Here is an 18033-nt window from a genome sequence, read left to right on the forward strand (position 1 = left end):
GGTGATTAAGGACAGAGAGGGAAATGTATTGACAGATGCAAGAAGAGTGATGGGAAGATGGAAAGAGTCCTTTGAAGAGCTGATGAATGTGGAAAATGAAAGAGAGGCAAGGGTAGAAGAGGTGACTATTGTAGACCACAAAGTAGCAAATTAATGAAAGTGAAGTGAGGAAGGCATTGAAGAGGATGAAGAGTGGAAAAGCAGTTAGTCCAGATGATATACTTGGGGAGGTGTGGAAGTGTCTAGGAGAGGCAGCGGTAGATTTTCTGACTGTCTCCATTCTTCAGGCATCTTCTCACTCTCTAAGATCCTGTTGAATAATCTAAAGTGTGATGGTGCCTATTTTTAAGAATAAAGGGGATGTGCAGAATTGTGGCAACTACAGAGGGATAAAGTTGATGAGCCACACAATGAAGTTATGGGAAAGAGTAGTGGAAACTAGACTGAGAGCAGAAGTCAGCATTTGTGAACAGCAGTATGGCTTCATGCCTAGGAAGAGTACTACAGATGCAGTATTTGCATTGAGAATGCTAATAGAAAAGTACAGAGAAGGCCAGGGGGAGCTGCGTTGTGTTTTTGTAGACCTAGAAAAAGCAGATGACAGGGTGCCGAGAGAGGACCTCTGCCACTCCAGACTTCCTCATACGATACCAGAGAAATATGTTAGACTGGTGCAGGGCATGTATGCTAGCTCTGAGACACTGGTACAGTGTGCTGTAGGGGTAACAGAGAAGTTCAAGGTGGAGGGGGGACTCCATCAGGGATCAGCTTTGAGCCCCTTCTTGTTCGCAATGGTGATGGACAGGCTGACAGATGAGGTTAGACAGGAATCCCCATGGACCATGATGTTTGCGGATGACATTGTGATCTGTAGTGAGAGCAGACAACAGGTAGAGGAAAATCCAGAGAGGCGGACGTATGCTCTGGAAAGGAGAGAAATGAAAGTTAGTCGCAGCAAGATAGAGTATGTGTGTGTGAATGAGAGGAACGTTGAGGCTACAGGGAGTGGAGATCAAGAAGCTGGAAGATTTCAGGTACTTAGGGTCAACAGTCCAGAGCAACGGAGAGTGTGGAAAAGAGGTGAAGAGATGGGTCCAAGCAGGTTGTAATGGGTGGAGAAAAGTGTCAGGGGTACTATGTGATAGAAGACTTTCAGCCAGAATAAAAGGAAAGGTGTACAAGACAGTAGTGAGACCAGCAATGATGTATGGACTAGAGACTGTTGCAAGAGGAGGATATAGAGTGGGAGATCAAGGATGTTGGTCATGTGGAAAAGAAGGACATCAAGCCCGAAACTGTCCGGAAAGGAACTACAATCATATTTCTGCATGACAACTACAGAACGCCTCCGCAATTAGCTGCTGAAAAAGAAGAGAAAGAAGAGAGTCAGAAAGACCTTTTAAGAGAGGACCCTGATCATGCTGATATTCTAAATTTACAGGAGATAATGGAAATGGACATATATAGACCAGAAGCGACTTTGTTGGTTAATGGGAAGCCACTGGTCTTTCTGTGCGATACTGGAGCATGCAGAACAACATGCAGAGCATCAATACCAGGCGTACAGCCAGGACACACCTCAGTTACTGTAAGAGCAGCAAATAGGGGGTTACAGACTGTTCCTGAATCAAAACCTGTGTGGGTTAGAGATCCCAAAGGCCTATCCTACCAGATGTCGGTGTTAATGCTCCCGAAATGCCCAGTTAACCTGCTGGAAGGGATGCATTGGTGCTCCTGAGGATCGCACTAATACCGAATCATGAGGGATACATAACAGTAAAAAGACAATCTGGAGTAGACAAAAGCAATGTTTTTGTGATACAAGACACCGGACAACCTCAATATTATTACTCTCTGGACATACCAAACACGCCACCTCATACCACTGGCACCACACTCTTAAAAGAAGGACGAAGCCTCACCTCACATCCTGAGGATCAAATAATGCCCAATGACCTACACGTTACCAAGTGGTACAAACAAACCCCGGAAGCGGATCAAGATTACGAACAAAGCATGAAACAATTAACCCCGTCTCAATTGATGGGAAACTACCTATATTCTGATACAAAAGGTGCCTCCGTAGCCGGAGTAACTTTACATCCTGACATCCAGAAATTATACAGAATGTGGACCCTGCCACATATCTAACTATACAAGGACAAACATAGTTATTGGAAAGATCTGGGAAAAGTAGTAAGGGAACGACAGAATGCAAATGATTGGGTATCCACGTCTGCCAACACATGGAAAAGTGCTGACACCGGACTAACAAGAATAGCATTATTTTGCACAGTCCAAGTTACTGGAAATATACACACACAGCCCGAAGAACAATGAAACATACTGTTGACAGAAAAAGAAGAAGGATGGCTGAAGACAATTCCAGAAAAGCTGATTAGTCCTACATCAGTCGATCCTTTTGACCACAAAGGAGCCTTGCCAGTACAAATACGACCAAGAACTGAATACAGACCATGCATTTGTTACACACGGGAGGCAGAAACTAGTGTGTCACATGTGATTTATTCCTGTAATACCCAAGTTAATACGTTTTAGCCAGAGCGGTGAATGACTGCTGGAAGCCAGGCGCCGACAACCGCTGTTTGTGCGCGAGGCTTGAGCAGTCAACGTCGACAAGAGCTAACAGTCGCTTTTGCTAGCGCCGGTTAGAGATTACTCTAATAACGTAAAACACACAACATAATTGGTTCCAACACCCAAAACGTCTCCTTGAACCCATATACTCCCACACTGATGCTACATATACAACTACCTGGACACTCAACCCACCTGGAATACACAAGTTAATACGGTTTAGTCAGAGCGGTGAATGACTGCTGGAAGCCAGGCGCCGACAACCGCTGTTTGTGCACGAGGCTTGAGCAGTCAGCCACCCGCTGTTGTGTCACTACAACAGCGTCAATTCAAACATTTCCAGCATAGTGTGGGTGAGTCCCATCTGAAATCAAAACAAAAACAATATACGCACAAAACAAAAACTGTTGGGGGGTGTCTCCATCTCCAACAATACCAATCCAATAATCAAAATAGTCCTGGGTGCCTAAAAACAATGCACAAGAAGGCATAAAACCAGTAATTGAGGAACTCATATAAGCAGGAGTTATCATTGAATGTAATGACTCACCTTGCAGCATGCCCATATTCCCCGTTAAGAAACAAGCACCATCCATTGGTTGGCGTATGGTCCAGGACTTACAAGCAGTCAACAATGCAGTCATCTGCCTTACGATTGCAAATGAATATGACATTTCTGTCTCCAGCAAGACATCTGTCGTGTATGTCCACCTTACTGTCACAACCACATTTGACGATAGAACAGTGCATGACCTTAAATCCAGCTACCCCATAACCATTACCTGAGGATGGAATGAGACATGATTGTCAGAATTTGGCTGAAAAGTCAGACAAAAGCAGGCCTGATTTAAAAGACCAACCATTATCAACAGGAGTAACCGTGTTTGTGGATGGCTCCTCTAAAAAGGATGAATTTGGAAAAACTCAAACAGGATACGCTGTGGTAACACAAAAAGAAATTCTGAAAGCTGGAAATTACCATCACATTACTCAGCACAAACTGCAGAATTAATAGGTCTAACAGAAGCCTGCAAACTAATGACAAAACAAATAGTAACCATATAACCAGACAGCCAATATGCTTATGCCACTATAGGTACATGCTGAATTGCTCACTAATCTATTAAGTGCAGTACAACTACCAAAACAAATAGTGGTGTGCAAATGTGCAGCACACACTAGAAACAAAGATGTAATATCACTGATCAGCAAAAGCATTTCCTAAACAGCCAAAGCAACAGCAGAAGGGAAAATTGAAACCCTACATGTGCAACAAAATGACCCTTTAGATTCAGAACGCTGCGGGAACTGCAAAACCAAAGTCCTACAGTCGAAAAAAAATTATGGAAGCGAAATGGCGCAACCCTAAAAAAAATAGTATTTATGTCTGACAAAATGACAAACCAATCCTACCAAAGAACCTTTATAAACGGGCAGCAATACTGAGCCATGGGAGGACACATGTCTCAACAGGAGGGATGGTAGGACAAATACATCAATATCATAAAACTTATGGATTCGATACTAGCGGTGTAAAAAAAAAAAAAAGATCGAGATATCGATCCGACAGCTGACGATCCGATGCAGCGACACGTCCGCAAGAGTATCGATCCATGTATACATTTTACCTGTCTATTTTTAGTCTGCTCTGAGGCGTAATTCTCACTCCGTGCTGCGGGTGGCGGTAACCTACTTTGTGCTGAAAGAGGGTAAGGGAAGCGAAGTAGGTGGAGACAGTCTTTCAGCGGACACACACTCTTTGGCATAGCACTAAGGCATAGCGGCCTTAAGCTCATCCACAGTGTTGGGTCTGGTGTGTCTCAACTTCCTCTTCACGATATCCTACAGATTCTCGATGGGGTTCAGGTCAGGAGAGTTGGCAGGCCTGTTGAGTAGTACCATGTATCAGTAAACCATTTACCCGTGGTTTTGGCACTGTGAGCAGGTGCCAGCTCATGCTGAAAAATGAAATCTTCATGCTTCCATCAGCTGAAAGGCTTTATGGAGATGAAGTGCTCCGAAATCTCCTGATAACTAGCTGCATTGACCCTGCCCTTGATAAAATACAGTGGACCAACACCAGCAGCTGACGTGGCACAGTTATCACTGGTGAGAAGGAAATGCCTGAAGTCCAGTGTCAAGTACCCACAGTCAGTCTTCCTCCAGGCTCTGGCACCGTGATTTTCGAATGACATGCAAAATTTGCTTTCATCTGAAAAAAAATTCTTTGGACCACTGAGCAGTCCAGTGCTGCTTCTCTGTAGCCCAGGTCAGGCGCTTCTCCTGGTGTTTCTGGTTCAAAAGTGGCTTGACCAGGGGAATGCAGCACTTGTAGCCCATTTCCTGCACACACCTGTGCATGGTGGCTCTGGATTTTTCTCCTCCAGACTCAGTCCACTGCTTGCACAGCTCCCCAAAAGTCTGGAATTGGCCCTATTCCACAATCTTCCGCAGGGTTCGGTCACCTCTTCTGGTTGTGCAGCGTTTTGTGCCACACTTTTTCCTTCCCACAGATGTTCCACTGAGGTGCCTTGATACAGCACTCTGGGAACAGCCTGTTGGATCAGATTTCTTTTTGTGTCTCACCCTCTTGCCTGAGGGTGTCAATGATGGCCTTCTGGACAGCAGTCAGGTCGGCAGTCTTACCCATGATTGCGGTTTTGAGTAATGAACCAGGCTGGGAGTTTTTAAAAGGCTCAGGAATCTTTTGCAGGTGATAAGTGTTAATGCGTTGATTCAGATGATTAGGTTAATAGCTCGTTTAGCGTACCTTTTCATGCTATGCTAATTTTTTGAGATATGATTTTGGCACACAGCTCATGAAAACCCAAAATTCCTCAGTATTAAAACAATAAAATACCTGAAATATTTTAGTTGGTGTGTAATTAATCTAAAATACATGAAAGTTTAATTTTTATCATTACATTATGGTAAATAATGAACTTTATCACAATATGCTAATTTTTTGAGAAGGACCTGTACATCTGCCGGTTCCTACTTCTTCTTCTTCTTTCGGCTTTTCCCGTTAGGGGTTGCCACAGCGAGTCAACTTTCTCCATCTAACCCTATTCTCTGTATCTTCCTCTCTCACACCAACTACCTTCATATCCTCTCTCACTACATCCATAAATCTTCTCTTTGGTCTTCCTTGAGACCTCTTGCCTGGCAGCTCCAATTCCAGCATCCGTCTACCAATATATTCTATATCCCTCCTCTGTACATGACCGAACCATCTCAGATGTTTTGGAGAGAAGGTCAGAGAAGCCAGACTAACATGTGCTGTTCCTCTGATAGACTCATTCCTGATCCTATCCATCCTGGTCACTCCCAAAGAGAACCTCAACATCTTCATCTGTGTTACAATGACGAAAAGACAGGAGGCAGAACTAGAGGTTGCAGTTTCTAGTCCATATATCATCGCTGGTCTCACCACTGTCTTGTACACCTTTCCTTTTATTCTGGCCGATAGTCTTCTATCACATAGTAGCCCTGACACTTTTCTCCACCCATTCCAACCTGCTTGGACCCGTCTCTTCACCTCTTATCCGCACTCTCCGTTGCTCTGGACTGTTGACCCTAAGTACCTGAAATCCTCCAGCTTCTTGATCTCCACTCCCAGTAGCCTCACCGCTCCACCCGAGTTCCTCTCATTCACACACATATATTCTGTCTTGCTGCGACTAACTTTCATTCCTCTCCTTTCCAGAGCATACCTCCACTTCTCGAGATTTTCCTCTACCTGTTGTCTGCGGATGACATTGTGATCTGTAGTGAGAGCAAACATCATGGTCCATGGGGATTCCTGTCTAACCTCATCTGTCAGCCTGTCCATCACCATTGCGAACAAGAAGGGGCTCAGAGCTGATCCCTGATGGAGTCCCCCCTCCACCTTGAACTTCTCTGTTACCCCTACAGCACACCGTACCAGTGTCTCACAGCTAGCATACATGTCCTGCACCAGTCTAACATACGTCTCTGCCAAGAGAGGAGCTCTGGTATTGTATGAGGAAGTCTGGAGTGGCACCCTGTCATATGCTTTTTCTAGGTCTACAAAAACGCAATTCAACTCCCTCTGGCCTCCTCTGTACTTTTCTATTAGCATTCTCAATGCAAATACTGCATCTGTAGTACTCTTCCTAGGCATGAAGCCATACTGCTGTTCACAAATGCTGACTTCTGCTCTCAGTCTAGTTTCCACTACTCTTTCCCATAACTTCATTGTGTGGCTCATCAACTTTATCCCTCTGTAGTTGCCACAATTCTGCACATCCCCTTTATTCTTAAAAATAGGCACCATCACACTTTAGATTATTCAACAGGATCTTAGAGAGTGAGAAGATGCCTGAAGAATGGAGACAGTCAGAAAATCTACCGCTGCCTCTCCTAGACACTTCCACACCTCCCCAAGTATATCATCTGGACTAACTGCTTTTCCACTCTTCATCTTCTTCAATGCCTTCCTCACTTCACTTTTACTAATTTTTGCTACTTTGTGGTCTACGATAATCACCTCTTCTACCCTTGCCTCTCTTTCATTTACCACATTCATCAGTTCTCCAAAGTACTCTTTCCATCTTCCCATCACTCTTCTAGCATCTGTCAATACATTTCCCTCTCTGTCCTTTATCACCCGGACCTGTTGTACATCCTTTCCATCTTTATCTCTCTGTTTCGCCAACCTGTATAGATCATTCTCACCCTCCTTACTATCCAACCAAGCATACAAGTCGTCATAAGCCCTTTGATTTGCCTTTGCTACCTCTATCTTTACCTTTCGCCGCACCTCCCTGAACTCCTGTCTGTTCTCTTCAGTCCTCTCAGTATCCCACTTCTTTTTCGCTAACCGCTTTCTCTGTATACACTCCTGCACCTCCTCATTCCACCACCAAGTCTCCTTATCTACTTTCCTTCCAGATGACACCCCAAGTACTCTTCTACCTGTCTCCCTAATAACACTAGCTGTTGTTGTCCAATCATCTGGAAGCTCACCCTGACCACCCAGACCCTTTCTCAATTCCTCCCTGAAAACCATGCAACACTCCTCCCTTTTCAGCTTCCACCATTTTGTCTTTTGTTCTGCCTTTGTCCTCTTCATCGTCCTTGTCACCAGAGTCATCCTACAAACCACCATCCTATGCTGTCTGCAAAGTAGTTGTAGGTGAGAGTGTAGCCAGTCACTGATCTCTTTCAGGTTACCTCGTCTATACAAGATGTAGTCTACCTGCATGCTCCTACCTCCGCTCTTATAAGTTACCCTATGTTCCTGTTTTTTCTGGAAAAAGGTGTTCACTACAGCCATTTCCATCCTTTTTGCAAAATCTACCACCATCTGTCCCTCGGCATTCCTATCCTGGATACCAAATCTGCCCATCACTTCTTCATCCCCTCTATTGCCTTCACCGACATGTCCATTGAAGTCTGCACCAATGACCACTCTCTCATTTCTGGGAATATTCTGCATCACTTCATCCAACTCATTCCAGAACTTCTCCTTCTCTTCAGATTCATATCCCACCTGCGGGGCAAAGCCACTAACAACATTGAGCATCACACCTTCAATTTCCTGTCTCAGACTCATAAGTCTATCTGACATTCTTTTCCCCTCTAGGACGTTCCTAACAAACTCCTCCTTCAAGATAACTCCTACTCCATTTCTCTTCTTGTCAGGAGCAGGCTTTAAGTTGTACTATTATGGTACTAAGCTTCTAGCCTTACTACCTTTCCACCTGCTCTCCTGGACACACAGTATATCCACCTTCCTTCTCTGCATCATGTCCACCAACTCTCCCTTTTCCTGTCATAGTCCCCACATTCAAAGTCCCTACTCAGTCCCAGACTCTTTCCTTTCCTCCTCTCTGTCTGCTTCCGAACACGCACTCCCCCTCTTCTTCTTGTTCTTGTTCTTGGACCCACAGTAGCCCAATTTCCATTAGTACCCTGTAGGTCATCAGTACCAATGGCGGTCGTTGTTAACCCGGTCCGCGACCGATCCGGTATGGTATAGTTTTGGTTGTCTCGCATATTTGGTTTTGGCAAAAGTTTTACGCCGGATGCCCTTCCTGACGCAACCCTCTGCATTTATCCGGGCTTGGGACCGGCACAGGGAGACACTGCTCCGTGTCCCCCCAAGGCAGGCTTGGAGAGACACGGGCCAGTGCCGCCCTGAGGCTGCATTTGCCGGTTCCTACTAGCGGTGTTAAAAAAAAAAAAAAAAAATCGATATATCGATCCGACAGCTGACGATCCGATGCATCGACACGTCCGCAAGAGTATCGATCCATGTATACATTTTACCTGTCTATTTTTAGTCTGCTCTAAGGAGTAATTCTCACTCCGTGCTGCGGGTGGCGGTAACCGACTTTGTCTTCACTTACTTCGCTTCCCTTATCCTCTTTCAGCAGTCTTTCAGCGGACACACACTCTTTGGCATAGAACTCGCATTTAACATTCGGGAGGCGGACATTGATATGGCTGAGAAGGACGCGGACTTACACACTCCTGTAGGTTTAAAATCGTTCGTGTGGAAGTATTTCGGCTTCCGCAAAAACGGGAAAGAATTGGTAAAGGTTGTGGCGATATGTAAAGAATGTCGAATTGAAGTTAGCTACTGTGTCAACACTTCTGATTTGTCGGCTCACCTGAAAAGACGGCATGGTGTTGTTGAAGGCGAATGTTCAGAAAAAGCACAGCGCCCTGCCCAGCGGAGTACATTTTTCCCACAAAAGTTACCGAGCGGTTCGAAAAGGGCCAAAAACATATCAGTATGTTTTTGTTACACCCCTTAAGTATATCTACAGAACCTATGCATTTTTATTTTATATTGAAGGAAGTATAGGCCTACTTTTTACTGCTAGTGCACATTCTGGCTCATTGCACTGACTGGTGAGTATTTTATAGTAAAGGAAGCATAGGCCTATGTTTTATTTTTTATATTTATTTTGTTTGCACTTTTGTGGCCATTGCACTAATATTGTTAAGTTCTTTTTCATGTAAGGCTAAAGAAAGGCTCTTCAATATATCTTTCTGAAATAAAATGATATTACAGCTTCCATTGATTTATTCAAAATTTGAAATAGTTAAAAAAAAAAAATCGTATCAAATGTGGGGCATTTTTAAGTATAAAAAAAAATCGAATCGATCGAATCATTGCCTTGAGAAATCGAATCGGATCGTCATGATGGCTCTGATTTACACTCCTATTTGATACATACTCAAATTTTTTTTTTGGGGCATGTCTAATATGCGCAAAGAATAATTCCCAAGGAAGGTATTGGCCTCCAGGAACTGTCTTTAAAGTATTTTGCTTCAGGAGCAAAGTAACATTGGGAAAAACAAGAAACAAAAACCTGCGACTTACCTTCTCACTATCAGGGACTAGTATAAGACCTCCCAGTTCAAATGTCTTTAACGCTTCCAGTTGGGGTTTACTGTTCTGGGCTTGGGCCTGACCGGAGGTTCCCCATAATATGTGAAAACAGTTCCATGCCTAATATTGCACAGCTGGTGCAGAGTAATCCAATCAAGCAGGAATAGGGGCTACTAGTATGGCTAACGATGGTACAACGGATGACTGGTTTGAACTTGTTACGGGAATTTGGGGTCAACTATTAGTAGAGCAGGCGGCGAACCTAATCAAATACGATTGTGTAGTTTGTTACGTCTGCTAGAAGCAATGTCTGTTGTTTTCCCTGTTCCTCTCTCTCTCCCTTCTCTGATTCCAGGTGGGTGTGTGCGGTTGTGTGGCGGTGAGGCAGACAGGTGGAAGCAACTGACAATCAGCAAACAAGGCGCAGCTGCAGCTGATTGCCCACACCCTTCTTGTGCAGCATAAAAGCCACACACACACCGGATGACTCATCGCTGGAATGTCACATTCTACAGCTATGATCACCGGATTACACCTGCAACCACATGGACTGTTCACCTACTAGATCCTCCTTGCAAGCTCAGCTTCTGTCCGTCAGATCCCCTGGATCATTCCACCTGTCTGCTACACTGTCATCCAACTCCGCCGCCACACACCGTGCTCTGCCTGCCTGGAACCCCCTGCCTCACTCAATGCTTTCCCACCAGTTGAGTACAGTATGTTTGTTTAGATTATGAATTCTTGCATTACTAGATTTGTTAGTTAGTTTGTTCGCCTGTTTGTTCGGAGCTCATTTGATAATTGATAACGTTTGTTTGTATCGCCACTTTAACACTAGCTTAAACTGATGGCAACAAGTCTGCCCACTAGTTAGCCTGCTCACTAAATTTTCTAGTCGCTTTTAGTTGACCTGTTCACTAGTTTTGCTAGTCGTCCTTTGTTCTTTATTCAGTTCTTGTTTGGCTCCATTTTCTGTTTATTTTTGTAACCATTAAATATTTATTACTGATTTCTGAGTCGTGTCTTGTTGCTCCGCACCTGAGTCTTTGAACCACCCGGAACATAGTTTACATGAACCCACGTCCTCTGCTTGGGGTGGTTCAGCAGCAGTTCCACAGAGTTGTTTGATAAATCTTATGAGTTATAAACGGTCAAGCGAAGACTGCAAATATCTAGATGAGGCTTTCCCTTTAACAGCGAATGAGACAAAAACATTTTCTAAAAATGTGGCTGAAGGAGATTTCTCTTGCATTACTCGAACATCTGATGCTGTAAAACGAGGAAATTTGTCAACCTCATGTACCCATATTTGTAAATTCAACTTTTAAATTGTTGTTTCATGGTGGTGTGGGGATGATTGTTTGACAGACTTCCACGGAATGGAACGGACCTGTGTGCCGTGGTCTCACTTATTTTACCTGCAACAATATTCCGCATTACAATATCAAAATTATCTAAGGAATTGGTAACAAACTGTATCCGAAGCGACGCCAACAGTCCTTCCTGCAGCGATGGGGACCCAACATCCATAGATCCTAGAGGGGTCCCTGATGAATACAAATTAGTAGGTAAAGTTGCAGCTGGGTTTGAATCAACCACTTGCTGGTGGTGTACCACAAGCAAAAATGATGACAGAATAAATTACAACATACAGAAGTTACAAACTTGGACTGAGTGCGGATTTGAAGCCGTGCATGATCAATTAAAGGTTACTTCCCTCATGATGTTTCAGAACCGTATAGCCCTATGTATGCTCCTGGTCGAAAGAGGCAGTGTATGTGCCATGTTATGAGCACAATGTTGTACGTTCATTCTCTACAACACTGCATAGGACGGAAGTCTGACAAAGGCCATGGAAGGACTGCGGTCCCTCAACAATAAGATGAAGGAGCACTCCGGAGTGGACACCTCTGTGGGACTGGTGGTTGAACATTTTTGGGAAACAGTCTCTTCTATCATCCATATTAGTAGCTATAGCAGTGTTTGCTGCAATTCTGACCTTGTGTGGATGTTTTATTCCTTGTCTACGAACCCTTGTAAATTGTCTTATCACCACAGCTATAACCCCTGTTGAAAATGCGACTGGAACAAATGTACCCCTTGCTGGCCAAAGAACCAGAGGAAGAAAAACGAGAAGATGCTTCTGAGGAAGAAGAGGACTTTGCGCTACGTATTTGGATATAATCATGGTTTCTTGCTTCTGGACTGCTATAATCATGCTTTTTGTTTCTGAACTGCTAAATCTATAAGTCAATACTATACATGATCTCTGTTCTGAAAATGCAGCCTCAGGGCGGCACTGGCCCGTGTGTCTCCACGCCTGCCTTGGGGGGGCATGGAGCAGTGTCTCCCTGTGCCGGTCCCAAGCCCGGATAAATGCAGAGGGTTGCGTCAGGAGGGGCATCTGGTGTGAAACTTTGCCAAAACCAAGCATGCGAGTCAACCATAACTATACCATACCGGATCAGTCGTGGACCGGGTTAACGACTGCCATTGGTACTGATGACCTACAGGGCACTAATCAAAATTGGGCTACTGTGGGTCGAAGAACAAGAAGAAGAGGAGGAGTGCGTGTTCGGAAGCAGAGAGAGATGAGGAAAGAGCCTAGGACTGAGAGTTGGGACTTTGAATATTGGGACTATGACAGGAAAAGGTAGAGAGTTGGTGGACATGATGCAGAGAAGGAAGGTGGATATACTATGTGTCCAGGAGACCAGGTGGAAAGGTAGTAAGGCTAGAAGCTTAGGAGCAGGCTTTAAGTTGTACTATTATGGTACTGACAAGAAGAGAAATGGAGTAGGAGTTATCTTGAAGGAGTTTGTAAGGAACGTCCTAGAGGTGAAAAGAATGTCAGATAGACTTATGAGTCTGAAATTGGAAATTGAAGGTGTGGGTGTTCAATGTTGTTGGTGGCTATGCCCCGCAGGTGGGATGTGAATCTGAAGAGAAGGAGAAGTTCTGGAATGAGTTAGATGAAGTGATAAAGAATATTCCCAGAAATGAGAGAGTGGTAATTGGTGCAGACTTCAATGGACATGTAGCTGACGGCAATAGAGGGGATGAAGCAGTGATGGGCAGCTTTGGTATACAGGATAGGAATGCAGAGAGACAAATGTAGATTTTGCAAAAAGGATGGAAATGGCTGTAGTGAACACCTTTTTCCAGAAAAAACAGGAACATAGGGTAACTTATGAGAGCGGAGGTAGGAGCACGCAGGTACACTATATCTTGTATAGACAAGGTAACCTGAAAGAGATCAGTGACTGCAAAGTAGTTGTAGGTGAGAGTGTAGCCAGACAGCATAGGATGGTGGTTTGTAGGATGACTGGTGACAAGGAAGATGAAGAGGACAAAGGCAGAGCAGAGGACAAAGTGGTGGAAGCTGAAAAGGGAGGAGTGTTGCATGGTTTTCAGGGAGGAGCTGAGAAGGGGTCTGGGTGGTTAGGGTGAGCTTCCAGATGATTGGACAAATACAGCTAGCGTTATCAGGGAGACAGGTAGTACTTGGTGTGTCATCTGGAAGGAAAGTAGATAAGGAGACTTGGTGGTGGAATGAGGAAGTGCAGGAGTACATACAGAGAAAGCGGTCAGCAAAGAAGAAGTGGGATACTGAGAGGACTGAAGAGAACAGACAGGAGTTCAGGGAGATACGGGGAAAGGTAAAGATAGCGGTAGCAAAGGCAAAACAAAGGGCGTACAATGACTTGTATGCTCGGTTGGATAGTAAGGAGGGTGAGAATGATCTATACAGGTTGGCGAAACAGAGAGATAAAGATGGACAGGATGTACAACAGGTCTGGGTGATTAAGGACAGAGGAAAATAAAGGAATTGACAGATGCTAGAAGAGTGATGGGAAGATGGAAAGAGTACTTTGAAAAGCTGATGAATGTGGAAAATGAAAGAGAGGCAAGGGTAGAAGAGGTGACTATTGTAGACCACAAAGTAGCAAATTAGTGAAAGTGAAGTGAGGAAGGCATTGAAGAGGATGAAGAGTGGAAAAGCAGTTAGTCCAGATGATATACTTGGGGAGGTGTGGAAGTGTCTAGGAGAGGCAGCGGTAGATTTTCTGACTAGATTATTCAACAGGATCTTAGAGAGTGAGAAGATGCCTGAAGAATGGAGACAAAGTGTGATGGTGCCTATTTTTAAGAATAAAGGGGATGTGCAGAATTGTGGCAACTATAGAGAGATAAAGTCAATGAGCCATACAACGAAGTTATGGGGAAGAGTAGTGGAAACTAGACTGAGAGCAGAAGTCAGCATTTGTGAACAGCAGTATGGCTTCATACCTAGGAAGAGTACTACAAATGCAGTATTTGCATTGAGAATGCTAATAGAAAAGTACAGAGAAGGTCAGAGGGAGTTGAATTGCGTTTTTGTAGACCTAGAAAAAGCATATGACAGGGTGCCGAGAGAGGACCTCTGGTATTGTATGAGGAAGTCTGGAGTGGTAGAGAAGTATGTTAGACTGGTGCAGGACTTGTATGCTTGCTGTGAGACAGTGGTAGGGTGTACTGTAGGGGTAAAAGAGGAGTTCAAGGTGGAGGGGGGACTCCATCAGGGATCACCTCTGAGCCCCTTCTTGTTCGCAATGGTGATGGACAGGCTGACAGATGAGGTTAGACAGGAATCCCCATGGACCATGATGTTTGCGGATGACATTGTGATCTGTAGTGAGAGCAGACAACAGGTAGAGGAAAATCTAGAGAGGTGGAGGTATGCTCTGGAAAGGAGAGGAATGAAAGTTAGTCGCAGCAAGACAGAATATATGTGTGTGAATGAGAGGAACTCAGGTGGAACGGTGAGGCTACAGGGAGTGGAGATCAAGAAGCTGGAGGATTTCAGGTACTTAGGGTCAACAGTCCAGAGCAATGGAGAGTGTGGAAAAGAAGTTAAGAGGCGGGTCCAAGCAGGTTGGAATGGGTGGAGAATAGTGTCAGGGGTACTATGTGATAGAAGACCTTCAGCCAGAATAAAAGGAAAGGTGTACAAGACAGTGGTGAGACCAGCAATGATGTATGGACTAGAAACTGTTACAATGACCAAAAGACAGCAGGCAGAACTAGAGGTTCTCTTTGGGATTGACCAGGAATGAGTCTATCAGAGGAACAGTAAATGTAAGATGTTTTGGAGAGAAGGTCAGAGAAGCCAGACTGAGATGGTTCGGTCATGTACAGAGGAGGGATATAGAATATATTGGTAGACGGATGCTGGAATTGGAGCTGCCAGGCAAGAGGTCTCGAGGAAGACCAAAGAGAAGATTTATGGACGTAATGAGAGAGGATATGAAGGTAGTTGGTGTGAGAGAGGAGGATAAAGAAAATAGGGTTAGATGGAGAAAGTTGACTCGCTGTGGTGACCCCTGACGGGAAAAGCCGAAAGAAGAAGAAGGATCTGTTCTGAAAATAGTTACGAAGTGGTACTGTGGAGTGAAACAACCTGTCATTCACAATTCATGATAAACAGGAGGGAAATTTTGAAAACATATAGTCTGTTTTTTTTTTTTTTTATCTGCATGTGAATATAAGTCTGTCTGGACAAAGACAGTTGTACTTCCCTTTCCAAGACAGGTATACTTCCCTTTCCAAGACAGTGAACAGCCAAGGGGAACTGGGTTGTATGTAACCAAAAATCACCCAAAGAATAATAAAAAGAGAGGGTGCTGTGAGTCAGCCAGAGTATAACAGATTGTTACTGAGAGTGACATCTTTTGCTCTCCTCACGAGCAAGAATCCTGTTCTGTCTCCATTTCTCCTTTCTTGAGAATAGAAGTGTTGGGCAATTAGACCCAACACTTTTTTATACTAAGCAACTTAAAAGTCAAGCAACACAGAATCCCTAAAAAACACAAGAGACAACAAAATGTAAATCAAAAATATTTATTTTTCAGTGCAACAACACAAAAACTATTAAATACAAGAATAAATTTTTAGCTCTTCCTGTGGGCGTTGAAGACATTTAACCTTCTAAACATGGTGATGGTGCACTTCTACACTGCCAACATCAAGTCCATCCTCACCTCCTTCATCATCATCTGATATGCTGCCGCTAAGGCCAAGACAAGGATAGACTGTAGCGTGTCATTTCTACAGGACTGGTCCGTCTCCAGGACCACTGGGTGTACAGGAAAGGTAATGGCTGACCCCTCTCACCCTGGACACAGACTATTTTCACCGCTCCCCTCTGGCAGGAGGTTGTGGTCCATCAGGACCTAAAGCACTAAAATATCTTCTATTATTCATGATTTGCTTTTTCAAGGTATTAATACCAACATAATTTTATCTGCCTATGCGGACAATGCTATTGTTTTAATTAAGGATCAGGGAGATGCCAACGCATTAGTAATACTGACGGAAAATGTTTCTGTTGTATCAGATGGTGGTGAAAGTTAGGGTGCAGATGAATAAACAAAGTACACAGCTCTCCCTATATGTGCTCAAAGGTAACGCACCCCTCTAACTTGGCTGTGAGTGGTTGAGAAGTGTGAGACTGAACTGGAGAGCACTAGCATCAGCCAAATCCATTCATCACATGTTGAAAGATGACACCTTAGGAACAGTTCTAGACAGCCACGCTGAGATGTTCAAAGATGAACTGGGAACTTTAAAGGACTTTGAGGTAACATTGACTATCTAGCCGGATCATCAGCCCAAATTCTATCCTAGAGAAGTTAGAAGTGATTTCTCCAGTCCAGTTCAACGAGTGGGCCAACCCCCCTCATGCCTATCACAGCATTTGTGGGGACTTCAAAGTGACCATCAACCCAGCACTCTGTGCAGAACAGTGCAGAACATTGTCCTATCCCCAGGATAGAATATCTATTTGCCTTAGTTGCGACTTCAAACTGCCACTCAGGTTGGCATGCAACGCCTTGCCATACAGGAACCAAAGACGTGTGTCAATAAGTGCTTCCGGTTTGGCAACAAGATATCATGGCTTTGCCCCGATTATTATGGGTTAAGTTAATCCCGACAATTTATGTATTTAAGCACACTCACGTAGGGAACATACAAGGAGGAGAGTTGTATGGTTTACAAGGAGGAGTTGAGAAAGGCTCTGGGTGGTCAGGGAGAGCTTCCAGATGACTGGACAACTACAGGTAATGTGATCAGGGAGACAGGAGAGTATGTGGTGTTTCGTCTGGAAGGAAAGTAGATAAGAAGACTTGGTGGTGAAATGAGGAAGTGCAGGAGAGACATTTGTTAGCAAAGAAGAAATTGGACACTGAAGGGACTGAAGAGAACAGACAGGAGTACAGGGAGATACAGCATAAGGTTAAGATGTAGATAGCAAAGGCAAAACAAAGGGACTACGATAACTTGTACGTCGAGTTGGATAGTAAGGAGGGAGAGAACGATTTATGCAGATTGGCAAAACAGAGAGATAAAGATGGAAAGGATGTACAGCAGGTCCCGGTGATTAAGGACAGAGGAAAATGTGTTGACAGATGCAAGAAGAGTGATGGGAAGATGGAAAGAGTACTTTGAAGAGCTGATGAATGAGGAAAATGAAAGAGAGGCAAGGGTAGAAGAGGTCACTATTGTAGACCACAAAGTAGCACAGATTAGTAAAAGGGAAGTGAGGAAGCAGTTGAAGAGGATGAAGAGTGGAAAGGCAGTGGGTCCTGATGATGCCTGTGGAGGTGTGGAAGTGTCTAGGAGAGGCAGAGGTAGTGTCTTGCTCGATTATTCAACAGGATCTAAGGGAGTGAGAAGATCCTTGAGGAATGGAGAAAACATATGATAGCGCCCATTTTTAAGAATAAGGGGTGTGTGCTGAATTGCAGCGGCTATAGAGGGATAAAGTTGATGAGCCATAAAATGAAGTTATTGGAAAGAGTAGTGGAAGCTAGACTGAGAGCAGAAGTCAGCATTTGTGAGCAGCAGTATGGCTTCATGCCATATTAGAGCGAGAGCTGCAATGCGCTTTTGTAGATTGAGAAAAAGCATATGACAGGGTGCCGAGAGAGGACCTCTGGTATTGTATGAGGAAGTCTGGAGTGGTAGAGAAGTATGTTAGACTGGTGGAGGACATGTATGCTTGCCGTGAGACAGTGGTAGGGTGTGCT

The sequence above is a fragment of the Fistularia commersonii genome, chromosome 14 (assembly GCF_037954325.1).
Source record: "Fistularia commersonii isolate RoL2024-O1a breed Wild chromosome 14, RoL_Fcom_v1.0, whole genome shotgun sequence".
NCBI lineage: Eukaryota > Metazoa > Chordata > Actinopteri > Syngnathiformes > Fistulariidae > Fistularia > Fistularia commersonii.